Below are 12,053 nucleotides of genomic sequence, written 5' to 3'. Positions count from 1 at the left end.
AAAATGATCAAAGAGAGCCGATGTTGCTCACCTGTCAACCGCAATTTTAAAATGCGAATGTCTAGTTTCACTGAAAAAATCCAACATAGCAAAATCAAATGTTTTTTCACGTGAGCTACTCCAAAAACCGACACGATAACTTCACATGCTTTTCTTTTGACTCTCACATGCTTTTCATTTTAAATGAATATGTAATTCATTTAACTCGAGCTGATCATTGACACACAAACATTCAATCATTTTTGGCATGGTGTTCACGTGAGATTCAAATGAATTTCACCTTGATTTGCCCCAATCGGCTTGTCCTTTAGATTTGAAGTGTAAGTCACGTGAGATTCAAATGAATTTCATTTTGATTTGCTCCAATCGACTTGTCCTTTGATGTCCAAGTGAAATTCACGTTAGTTTCAAATGCTATCGATGACGAAAATAAGTCCTAAAGCAAGATGGCAACTTTCATAAAGTCAGAGCTAGAGCTCTCGCTCCTAATTTCAATTTCTTCCCGAAAAAAGTGGTTTTTAATGTATAACATATTGCTGGATTATTTTTAATAATATGGTAAGTAATTTTTAATGAATTCTTTACAATGTTTAAGCTGAGCTGAACCAGCCTCCGGCTGTTAGCTCATTAATAAAGATAAATAATAATAATAATACAATGTTTAATACTAGAAAAATTCTAATATTTCTACAGGCAATCACGAATAGGAAACTTCCGGCGAAACTTTCCAAGACTCCCGTCCAGGCTTGCTCCAGTGTGTGAAAGTGTCAGAGATCTGGTGTGTGGCATAGAAGTCAACTTTCGCTGATCGTCCAGAATGTGCATTTTTTTAAAGTGAGAATCGCTCTCGAAAAAGTGAAGTTTTTGAATAGCACTTAAATTCCCGAGCTCGAGAAAAGGGGGGAATTTCCATACAAATTCCCCCCTTTTCTCGAGCTTGGGAGTTAAGTTGTTAATCATGCAAAAGTGTTTGTTAAGTGTTGTTTATGTTACATAAATAAAGGCAAAAATCAACAAGATATTAAACGTATTTTTATTTCACAATCACAAATATAGAATAGATAAAAAAAATATGGTACATAAAATCTTCAATTGAAAATGAAAAGAAAATCATTTGATTTTAATGTGCAATCCATTTCTTTCTCATAAATAATTCATGCGATAATCATGTGGGATGACACGTGATGTTAACGTGTTTTGCATTTGAATTTATAACGTCCCACGATGACAAATTTTCAAGTGATTTGCACATGACATTCACATGTAAAGTCGTATGGGGCAGATTCACGTGTGAAACATGTGATATTGCTATGTGACTTTCTTTCAGTGTTGGTGGAAACTGCGACTGGAAAAGTAAATAAACAACTGCTGGTTGCCTAGTTTTTGGAAATTTTGTTGTCAAAAGTGCGAGAGAAAAGTGCGGGCCGAATCCAAGTTACAATGCAAGGATCAATATTTTGAGGACAAAAAAAATGCGAGTATTAAAATATAAAAGTATTTACAATTATACAATAATACAAAAACACAACAATACAAAAATTCAAAAATACAGAAAAAAAAATCAAACCAAATCGGTCAATCGTGCTGTTTCAGGAACTGAACATCCACAAGGTTTTCTTCAAGCAGATAAACAGCAAGACAGAACCATCACCACACATCATAATTAACCCCCTGACGACATTTTCCTTCGCCAGAATTTGTGGTGTCCCCTTCACATAAGCACCGGAAGCTCAGCAATCATCCCCTAAATCACTAGAGAGTGTAATTGAAATGTCCTGAACCAGATTATTGCCTTGTTTGAAAGAACGAATTTTTAATTTACCTCATAGTCCTAGAATGTTTATATAAAACATAAAAGTGAATATATAATTCATATTATTTCATTATTTATTTTTTGACATTATTTACATCATTCCCGGAGCCACGTTCAAAAATTTGTTCACCATATTGAACGTCATATGCCATCTAGCCTTACTCGGAAAATGAAAACAAAAGTGTGGAAAACTCGGAAAACTGCTCTCTGGCGCTCTCATACTCACGCTCCCGGTTCTCTCAGATCTCGCCACAGTAATTTATAGAGGAGTAAAAGCTCCTTGTAAAGGATTTTCACGGTCACTCCCGGCACAGCAGAGGAGAGTTGGCTGTGCAAGATTTGAGATCAGAAACTGACATGAATTCATAGAATCGGAATTCCAATGAAATGAAGAAATACCAAGTACCAATGCTGATGATTTTTTTTTTTTTCAGAATAAAATTAAAGTTACTTAGAAAATATTTTTTATAAAAATTAATTACTCATAAAAACACATCATTCTTACTAAAAGCTAAAATTGCAACATCTGTTTGCACTATCCCAACAAATAGGCAAAAAAAATGGTTAATGTACCTGCTGCTCTCCCTCTGGACCCTCTCTCTGGCAGTGAGGGGTCACCACTCCCACCCACACCGTTTGCCGGGTGCCGGTCACCCACCACCACCTGGAACGACCACTTTCTCGTCTCATAATGCGAATGAATGGCTTCTGGCACGTGTACCCTAGTTATTAGAGCAACCCAGTGTTGCCAGATGGATGTGTTAATTTTATTGTAAGATATCAAAGAATAACACTTCTTTGGGGATGAGTTCTTTAAATTTTAATTAGACCGTTACAAAGGTTTTGTCCCACCCTTAAAAAAAGTCAAAATAAATTACAAAAGTGACTTTGGAAGCGGGAATTGGGATTGGAAAAAACGTAAAACTATAGCAGTCTTTTTATTTAGAATTTTATTTTTTTGTATTTTTTAATCCGACTGAAACTTTTTTGGTGTCTTTGGTACGCCCAAAGAAGCCATTTTGTCTCATTAGTTTGCCCATATTATTTTCCATACAAATTTGGCAGCTGTCCATACAAAAACGATGTATGAAAATTCAAAGTTCTGTTTATTTTGAAGGAATTTTCTGATCGATTTGGTGTCTACGGTAAAGTTGTTGGTATGGATATGGACTACACTGAAAAAAAAATGATACATGGTAAAAAAATGGTGATTTTTTATTTAACTTTTTGTCATTAAAACTTGATTTCAAGAAAACACTATTTTTATTTTTATTTTTCATTTTTTTTATATGTTTTAGTTGCCTGTTGCCTGTTGCCTACTTTTCAGAAATTTCCAGATTGTGCAAAATATCTTCAATCTTCAACTTCATTTTTTGATGTAAAATAAAACTTGCAATCAAAAAGTACTCCAGTGAAATTTTGATAAAGTGCACCGTTTTCAAGTTAAGGCCATTTTTAGGTATCTTTTTTTAAAATAGTTTTTAATTTTTAAAATAAGTGCACATGTTTGCCCACTTTTGAAAAAATATTCATAACTCGGTCTAAGATTTTTTGTACAACCTGAAAATTTCTGAATAGTTGGCATTTGATGTCCTCTAAACATATCAAAAAATGAAAAAAATAAAAATAGTGTTTTTTTACAAATCAAGTTTTAGTGACAAAAAGTTAAATAAAAAATCAAGAAAAAAAATTAACCGTGTTTCATATTTTTTCCGAAGACACCAAATCGATCAAAAAATTCCTTCAAAAGATACAAATTTTAGAATTTTCATGCATCATTTTTGTATGAACAGCTGCCAAATTTGAATGGAAAATTTTATAGACAAACTAATGATGCAAAATGGCTTCTTTGGGCATACTAAAGGCACCAAATAAGTTTCAGTCGGATTAAAAAGTACAAAAAAAAGAATGACCGAAATCTGAGATGCTCTATAAAAATAATTATTTAATATTTTTATCATTATTATATTTTTGTATTTTTTTTGTATGAAAAATGGCTATTTTTCGGAATTTTGAGTATGCCATCAGATCGGGTGTCCAATTTTACATAAAAGTCACTTTGACACCAAATTCACATCTCATCACCATTTCAGGCTGCAAATTATTAAAAAAAAACAACACGTCTCATTTCGCATGTTCAAAACTAGAAGGGGTCGTACCACCCCTCCGATACGAGATATTAGAAAATGATGCTCAGATTCGTGATTAGGAACAAAAGTTACTCCTTAGGACAAAGTTTCGCGAAAATCAAAGAGGGGGCGGGGCAACTGCTGGGTGAGTTGGCGAAAAATTACCTTGATAGTATTTTGCAAATTGGGTCCTAAAATGAAGCTTAGATTGCTGATATTATTGTTTACAGCGATAAAGCTTATTTTTCTGAGTAAAATGACCCTTTGTACGACCACAAAGAGTTTAAAATGGATTTTTAAATCAATTTCGAAAAATTAACCTCGCGGTCCTTCTTGACAGAAAAGCTCCTACTTGACAGCTCGTTCCAAGGGGACCATAGTTGATCCATCGAAAAAATGTTGTCTTGTCAAAAAAAAATTTTGCATTAAAATGAAAAAAAGTGATCAGAAATGGTTTTTAATCGTGTTTTTTACCGTTGTACATAAAAATTGACATTGGGCTTTAGTACCCAATTTAAAGATTTTTGTTTTGGCAGTAGCGAGTAGTGAGTCAAGCCGATATTATATTCATTTATATATTTATATGTTTATTTAATCATGCCAAATTTATTATTTATTCAATTGTGCCTTTAGAACTTTGTGATACTTTTTGCTATAAATTTAATAAAATAAGGCTTGAAGTTGGTTTCTTTTTTATTGTGAACAAGTGAATAATAGTTAAAAGTACTTGGAAAAGTTTCCATGTGAATTTTTTTAAAACTAATTATATTATTAAAATGATTTATCCACGAAACAGAAATGAGATTATCGTTTATGTTCGAAAAGGAAATGTAAAATTAAAGGAAAATTAGTATCATTTTTTTTAAATAAATCGTTGACACTTGAGCAATTCTCTACGGAACCGGCCATATTTTTTGATTTTGCTCAAAATTTGTCCCTATGACCAAAGAAAACATTTTACACTCAAACCCCGATAGTTTGAAACCAAATGTTGTCAAACGAACGGGGTCACTTATTTGTTAGATATATCTAACAAATACCCCTTTTACACGGAGTTTACACACACTACTAAACGTTTATTTTGATAGTGTGCGTGAGCGCCGCCAACCTATGCTTATGCTTATGCTTATAATCTGGCCCTCTATATTTTTTTTATTTTTGTTTTTCTGGTTTAATTGTCATAATTCTTAATTTGAATATAAAATTTAGAATGTAGCATGCTCTTTTAATAAAATACAAACCTTGATACAGCAATTTCCTATTTATCCAATCTGGCAACCATGTCGCACATCCTTAGAGGTTCCTTTTCCGCCTCCTGTCGCAGGAAACACACACACAAACCGGCGACAACGACGGATAACGGTGGTCCGACCCAAGACCAGGAATGACGTGTAATATATTGAAGTCAACTCTACAAGCAAACTCTGTACAGTGCACGCGCGACGTGCACCGAAAGGAAACACACCAATTTCTTTTCCCGGCTTTTTTTTTCTTTTTCTCCTTACTCTCTCTTGATGCTTTTTGGCCCACGACGGAACATCTCCGTTACAACAGGAGAGCACCAGCGCCGGAAAGAGGGCACAATAACACAAAACAGACCACCCACTGGGCCACCCGCACTCCGAGGAGGACGTAATCTCTCTCCCCCACACCCCACCACACACTGCTGGCACAACTTGCTCACTTCACGTGTTGAAAAGGGTGCTTTTTGAAAGGATAAGCGCTTTTACCGCATACAAATTGTAACTTTACAGGATTTCAACACATTTGCGTCAATCCACGGTATGTTTCACGAATCAGCTGATTTTCACACGTAATTTGTTCTGGAATGTTTGCCCTAAATTCCTTCTTCACGCACGCCCGGTACCACCGTCAAAAACATTCCGAAAATTCTATTTTAAAAAAACGCAAAAAAAAACTTCTCTTTTGATTCGACTTCATCCAACCGAATGGTTTCGTGAGTGGAGTTGAACTGACGAGCCTGGCTGGTTGGTTGGAGCCCACCCAGCTTGGAGCGAAGGATTCACGAGTTTGCTCACGGCGGGGTTTTGCTCTCCATCTGAACGTGGAGCACAGAAGTAACTACAGATGATTGCGCTTAGCAAAAAAGAACAGTTTCTAATTTTGGGATTTTCGAATTTTTTGTATTGATATACTTTTTTAAGCACCATTGCTTAGACAGTTTTCTTGCTATCTTCCCAGAGGCGTACAGTATGGCCCATAAAAAATGCGACATTGTTAATAGGTGTAAATCGGGACTATTTTTACTATTTATGATGTATGTAGCATGTGTACATGTTAAATAGGTTCAAAACAAACAATCAATGCCTTTAAAACCATTCTCTAAGCATAAAATAAGTTACAGCTCATTGAAATTTATAATTTTCCACTTTGCTCTACGCCAAGGCCATATAAAAACAAACATACTTTTTTCATGTTGGTCGATCTGGATAGCCTATTATGGTATTTTTATGGACTAAAAAGTATACAGCCTTCAAGGTTACTGTTTTTGAGAGTTGTAAGAGTTAGTTCCACCGAATTTTACGCTTTCTATTTACCAGTTATAGTAAAATAGTGAACTTTTCAAAAATATCCCGATTCTGAAAATGCATCAATTTTTGGTATTTTTTGGAGCCTGCAATGTTTCAACGAAAAAAACAAATGCTACTAATGATGGTAATTGATACTAACAGATGCTCTGATGTGACTTTTATCAATATAGAGCCGCTGGGCACGCTTTTGAGCCATCGACAACGGTTTTAAGTTATTGATTTATTTTGACAGAATCACACAAAATAATAACCAAAATGGCATTTTTCATACAAATTACCAATTTTAACAAAATTAAAAAACTTTCTTGATTGGGCGTATTTAAGAAGGACTTCTAATGATGCTTTCGGTACATTGTTAGATATTTTAGACTGTTTCGTTTTTGAAATATAAATCAGGGCCGTGTACAAGGGGGGGGGGGTTTTAGGGGTTTAACCCCCCCCTGGCAAATTAAGTTAGTTACACCCCATGCGCCCCTCGGCCCGAAGGGCCGATTTTTTTTAGCTATGTTGCTAAAATGCCAAAGAGATTTTTTTCAAATCGATATGAAAAATTTGACTGGAGGCGCCCTAATGACTAAAACATTTTTATGAAAATTATGAAAATTTAACTGGAGGCGCCCCTAACACTTATTTTTTCAATACGAATATGCAATATAAAAATTTGACTGAAGGCGCCCTACGACTTTAAAAAATCATGCAAATTGTCGATATGAAAAATTTGACTGGAGGCGCCCTAACGATTAAAACATTTTTATGAAAATTATGAAAATTTAACTGGAGGCGCCCCTAAAACTTAATTTTTTTCAATACGAATATGCAATATAAAAATTTGACTGGAGACGCCCCTACGACTTAAAAATATCATGCAAATTCTCGATATGAAAAATTGAAAGCAGGCACCCTTACGACTTAAAAAAATCATACAAATTTTGTTATGAAAATTTGACTGGAGGCGCCCTTATGACTTAAAAAATCAAGCAAATGCTCGATACGAAAAATTTGACTGGAGCGCCCCTATGATTGAAACATTTTCATGAAAATTATGAAAATTTAACTGGAGGCGCCCCTAAGACTTAATTTTTTTTCAATACGAATATGCAATATAAAAAATTGACTGGAAGCGCCCCTACGACTTAAAAAAATCATGCAAATTCTCGATATGGAAAATTAAATAGAGGCGCCCCTACGACTTTAAAAACATCATACAAATTTTGTTATGAAAATTTGACTGAAGGCGCCCTTATGACTTAAACAATCATGCAAATTGTGGATATGAAAAATTTGACTGGAGGCGCCCCTATGACTAAAACATTTTTATGAAAATTATGAAAATTTAACTGGAGGCGCCCCTAAGACTTAATTTTTTTCAATACGAATATGCCATATAAAAATTTGACTGGAGGCGCCCCTACGACTTAAAAAAAATCATGCAAATTCTCGATACGAAAAATTAAATAGAGGCGCCCCTACGACTTTAAAAATCATACAAATTTTGTTATGAAAATTTGACTGAAAGCATCCTTATGACTTAAAAAAAATCATGTAAATTACCGATATGAAAAATTTGACTGGAGGCGCCCCTATGACTAAAACATTTTTATGAAAATTATGAAAATTTAACTGGAGGCGCCCCTAAGACTTAATTTTTTTCAATACGAATATGCAATATAAAAATTTGACTGGAGGTGCCTCTACGTCTTAAAAAAATCATGCAAATTCTCGAAATGAAATATTGAATGGAGGCGCCCCTTCGACTTAAAAAAATCATATTAATTTTTTTTATAAAAATTGACTGGAGGCTCCCTTATGACTTGAAAAAACATGAAAATTCTTGACATAAAAAAATTGACTGGAGGCGCCCCTATGACTGCCACATTTTTATGAAAATTTAACTGGACGCGCCTCTTAGACTTAATTATTTTCAATACGAATATGCAATATAAAAATTTGACTGGAGGCGCCCCTACGTCTTAAAAAAATCATGCAAATTCTCGAAATGAAATATTGAATGGAGGCGCCCCTACGACTTAAAAAAAATCATATTAATTTTATTATAATTGACTGGAGGCGCCCTTATGACTTGAAAAAACCATGAAAATTCTCGATATAAAAAATTTGACTGGAGGCGCCCCTATGACTACCACATTTTTATGAAAGTTCAACTGGACGCGTCCCTTAGACTTAATTATTTTCAATACGAATATGCAATATAAAAATTTGACTGGAGGCGCCTCTACGTCTAAAAAAAATCATGCAAATTCTCGAAATGAAATATTGAATGGAGGCGCCCCTTTGACTTAAAAAAAATCATATTAACTTTTTTATAAAAATTGACTGGAGGCGCCCTTATGACTTGAAAAAACATGAAAATTCTCGATATAAAAAATTTGACTTGAGGCGCCCCTATGACTACCACATTTTTATGAAAGTTTAACTGGACGCGTCCCTTAGACTTAATTATTTTCAATACGAATATGCAATATAAAAATATGACTGGAGGCGCCCCTACGTCTTAAAAAAATCATGCAAATTCTCGAAATGAAATATTGAATGGAGGCGCCCCTACGACTTTAAAAAATCATATTATTTTTATTATAATTGACTGGAGGCGCCCTTATGACTTGAAAAAACCATGAAAATTCTCGATATAAAAAATTTGACTGGAGGCGCCCCTATGACTACCACATTTTTATGAAAATTTAACTGAACGCGCCCCTTAGACTTAATTTCTTTCAATACGAATATGCAATATAAAAATTTGACTGGAGGCGCCCCTACGACTTTAAAAAAAATCATACAAATTTTGTTATGAAAATTTGACTGGAGGCGCCCTTATTACTTAAAAAAATCATGCAAATTCTCGATATGCAAAAAATTTGACTGAAGGCGCCCCTATGACTAAAAAAATTTTATGAAAATTATGAAAATTTAACTGGAGGCGCCCCTAAGACTTAATTTTTTTCAATACGAATATGCAATATAAAAAATTTACTGGAAGCGCCCTTACGACTTAAAAAAATCATGCAAATTCTCGATATGAAAAATTAAATATAGGCGCCCCTACGACTTTAAAAAATCATACAAATTTTGTTATGAAAATTTGACTGGAGGCACCCTTATGACTTTAAAAAATCTTGCAAATTATCGATATGAAAAATTTGACTGCAGGCGCCCCTATGACTAAAACCTTTTCATGAAAATTATGAAAATTTAATTGGAGGGCCCCTAAGACTTAATTTTTTTCAGTACGAATATGCCATATAAAAATTTGACTGGAGGCGCCCTACGAGTTAAAAAAACATACAAATTTTATAATGAAAATTTGACTAGAGGCGCTCTTATGACTTAAAAAATCATACCAATTCTTATATTGAAAATTTGACCTATGACTATGAATGAAACATTTTTATGAAAATTCTCAATATGAAAATTTAACTGGAGGCGCCCCTACGACCTAATTTTTAAAACATATTCTCAACATTAAAGATTTGACTGGAGGCGCCCCTTAGAATTAAAAAATCATGCTAATTCTTGATATGAAAAATTGACTGAAAGCGCCCCTATGAATTATTTTTTTAAATACAAATTCCCAATGTAAAAGATGACTGAAGACGCCCTACGACTTTAAAGGCATATGATCGATATGGCAACTTGGATTGAGGCGCCCTTATGACTTAAAAAAATCATACAAATTCTTATTATGAAAATTAAACTGGTGCCGCCCCTACGACTTAATTTTTTAAACAAATTCTCAATATTAAAAATTTGACAGGAGGCGACTTAAAAAATCATGAAAATTTTCGCTATGAAAAATTTAATGAATGCGTCCCTACGACTTTGAAAAAATCATACAATTTCTTATTATGAAAAAATGACTGGAGGCGCCCTATGACTTAAACATTTTTATGAAAATTCTCGATATGAAAATTGAATTGAAGGCGCCCCTACGACCTAACAAAATCATGCAAATTCTCGATATGAAAAATTGATTGAAGGCTCCACTACGACTTTAAAAAAATCATACAAATTTTATTATGAAAATTTGACTGGAGGCGCCCTTATGACTTAAAAAATCATGTAAATTCTCGATATGAAAAATTTGACTGGAGGCGTCCCTTTGACTTAAACATTATTATGAAAATCATGAAAATTTAACTGGAGGCCTACGAGTTATTTTTTTTTTAAATAAAAGTTCACAATATAGAAACTTGACTGGAGGTGCCCTTTTAACTTAAAAATATCATGCAAATTCTCCATATGAAAAATTGAATGGAGGCGCCCCTACGACATTAAAAAAAACATATTAATTATATTTTAAAAAATGACTGGAGGCACCCTTATGACTTGAAAAAAACATGAAAATTCTCGATATTAAAATTTGGTTGCAGGCGCCTCAATGACAAAAATATTTTTATGAAAATTCTTGATATGAAAATTGAATTGGAGGCGCCCCTACGACTTAAAAAAATCATGCAAATTCACGATATAAAAAAATTGAATGAAGGCTCCCCTACGACTTCAAAAAATTCATACATTCTCGATATGAAAAATTTTACTGGAGGCGCCCCTATGACTAAATTTTTTTATGAAAATTATGAAAATTTTACTGGAGGCGCCCCTACGATTTAATTTTTCCAATTCAAATTCTCAATATAAAATTTTGACTGGAGACGACCTAACGACTTAAAAAAATCAGGCCAACTTTCGATATGAAAAAAATGAATGGAGGCGCTCTTTTGACTCAAAAAAAATCATACAAATTCTTATTATGAAAATGTGACCTATGATAATTATGAATGAAACATTTTTATGAAAATTCTCAATACGAAAATTTAACTGGAGGCGCCACTACGACCTAATTTTTTTAAACATATTCTCAACATTAAAAATTTGACTGGAGGCGCCCTACGACTTAAAAATATCATGCAAATTTTGGATATGAAAAATTGACTGGAAGCACCCCTATGAATTATTTTTTTTAAATATGTATTTAAAAAAAATAATGTTAATGTAAAAAATATGACTGAAGACGCCTCTACGACTTTAAAGGCATATTCTCGATATGGCAACTTGGATTGAGGCGCCCTTATGACTTAAAAAAAATCATACAAATTCTTATTATGAAAATTCAACTTGTGACTTAAATTTTTAGAACAAATTTTCAATACCAAAAATTTGACAGAAGGCGCCCTACGACTTAAACAATCATGAAAATTTTCGCTATGAAAAATTTAATGGATGCGTGACTACGACTTTAAAAATCATACAAATTTTTATGAAAATTTGACTGGAGGCGCCCTTATGACTTAAAAAATCATGCAAATTCTCGATATGAACATTTTGATTTGAGGCGCCCTACGACTTAAAAAATCATGCAAATTCTCGATATGGAAAATGAAATGGGGCGCCCCTATGACGTAAACATTTTTATGTAAATTCTCAATATGTAAGTTTTACTGGAGGCGCCCTTATGAGTGGGAAAAATTGGTAAAAATATTGAAAAAAAATAATCAGTTGAAAAATGATAAAAATATTTTAAACATAAGATTTTACTGGAAC

Source organism: Culex quinquefasciatus, chromosome 2 (assembly GCF_015732765.1).
Source record: "Culex quinquefasciatus strain JHB chromosome 2, VPISU_Cqui_1.0_pri_paternal, whole genome shotgun sequence".
NCBI classification, from domain to species: domain Eukaryota; kingdom Metazoa; phylum Arthropoda; class Insecta; order Diptera; family Culicidae; genus Culex; species Culex quinquefasciatus.
This window is presented reverse-complemented; position numbering follows the sequence as displayed.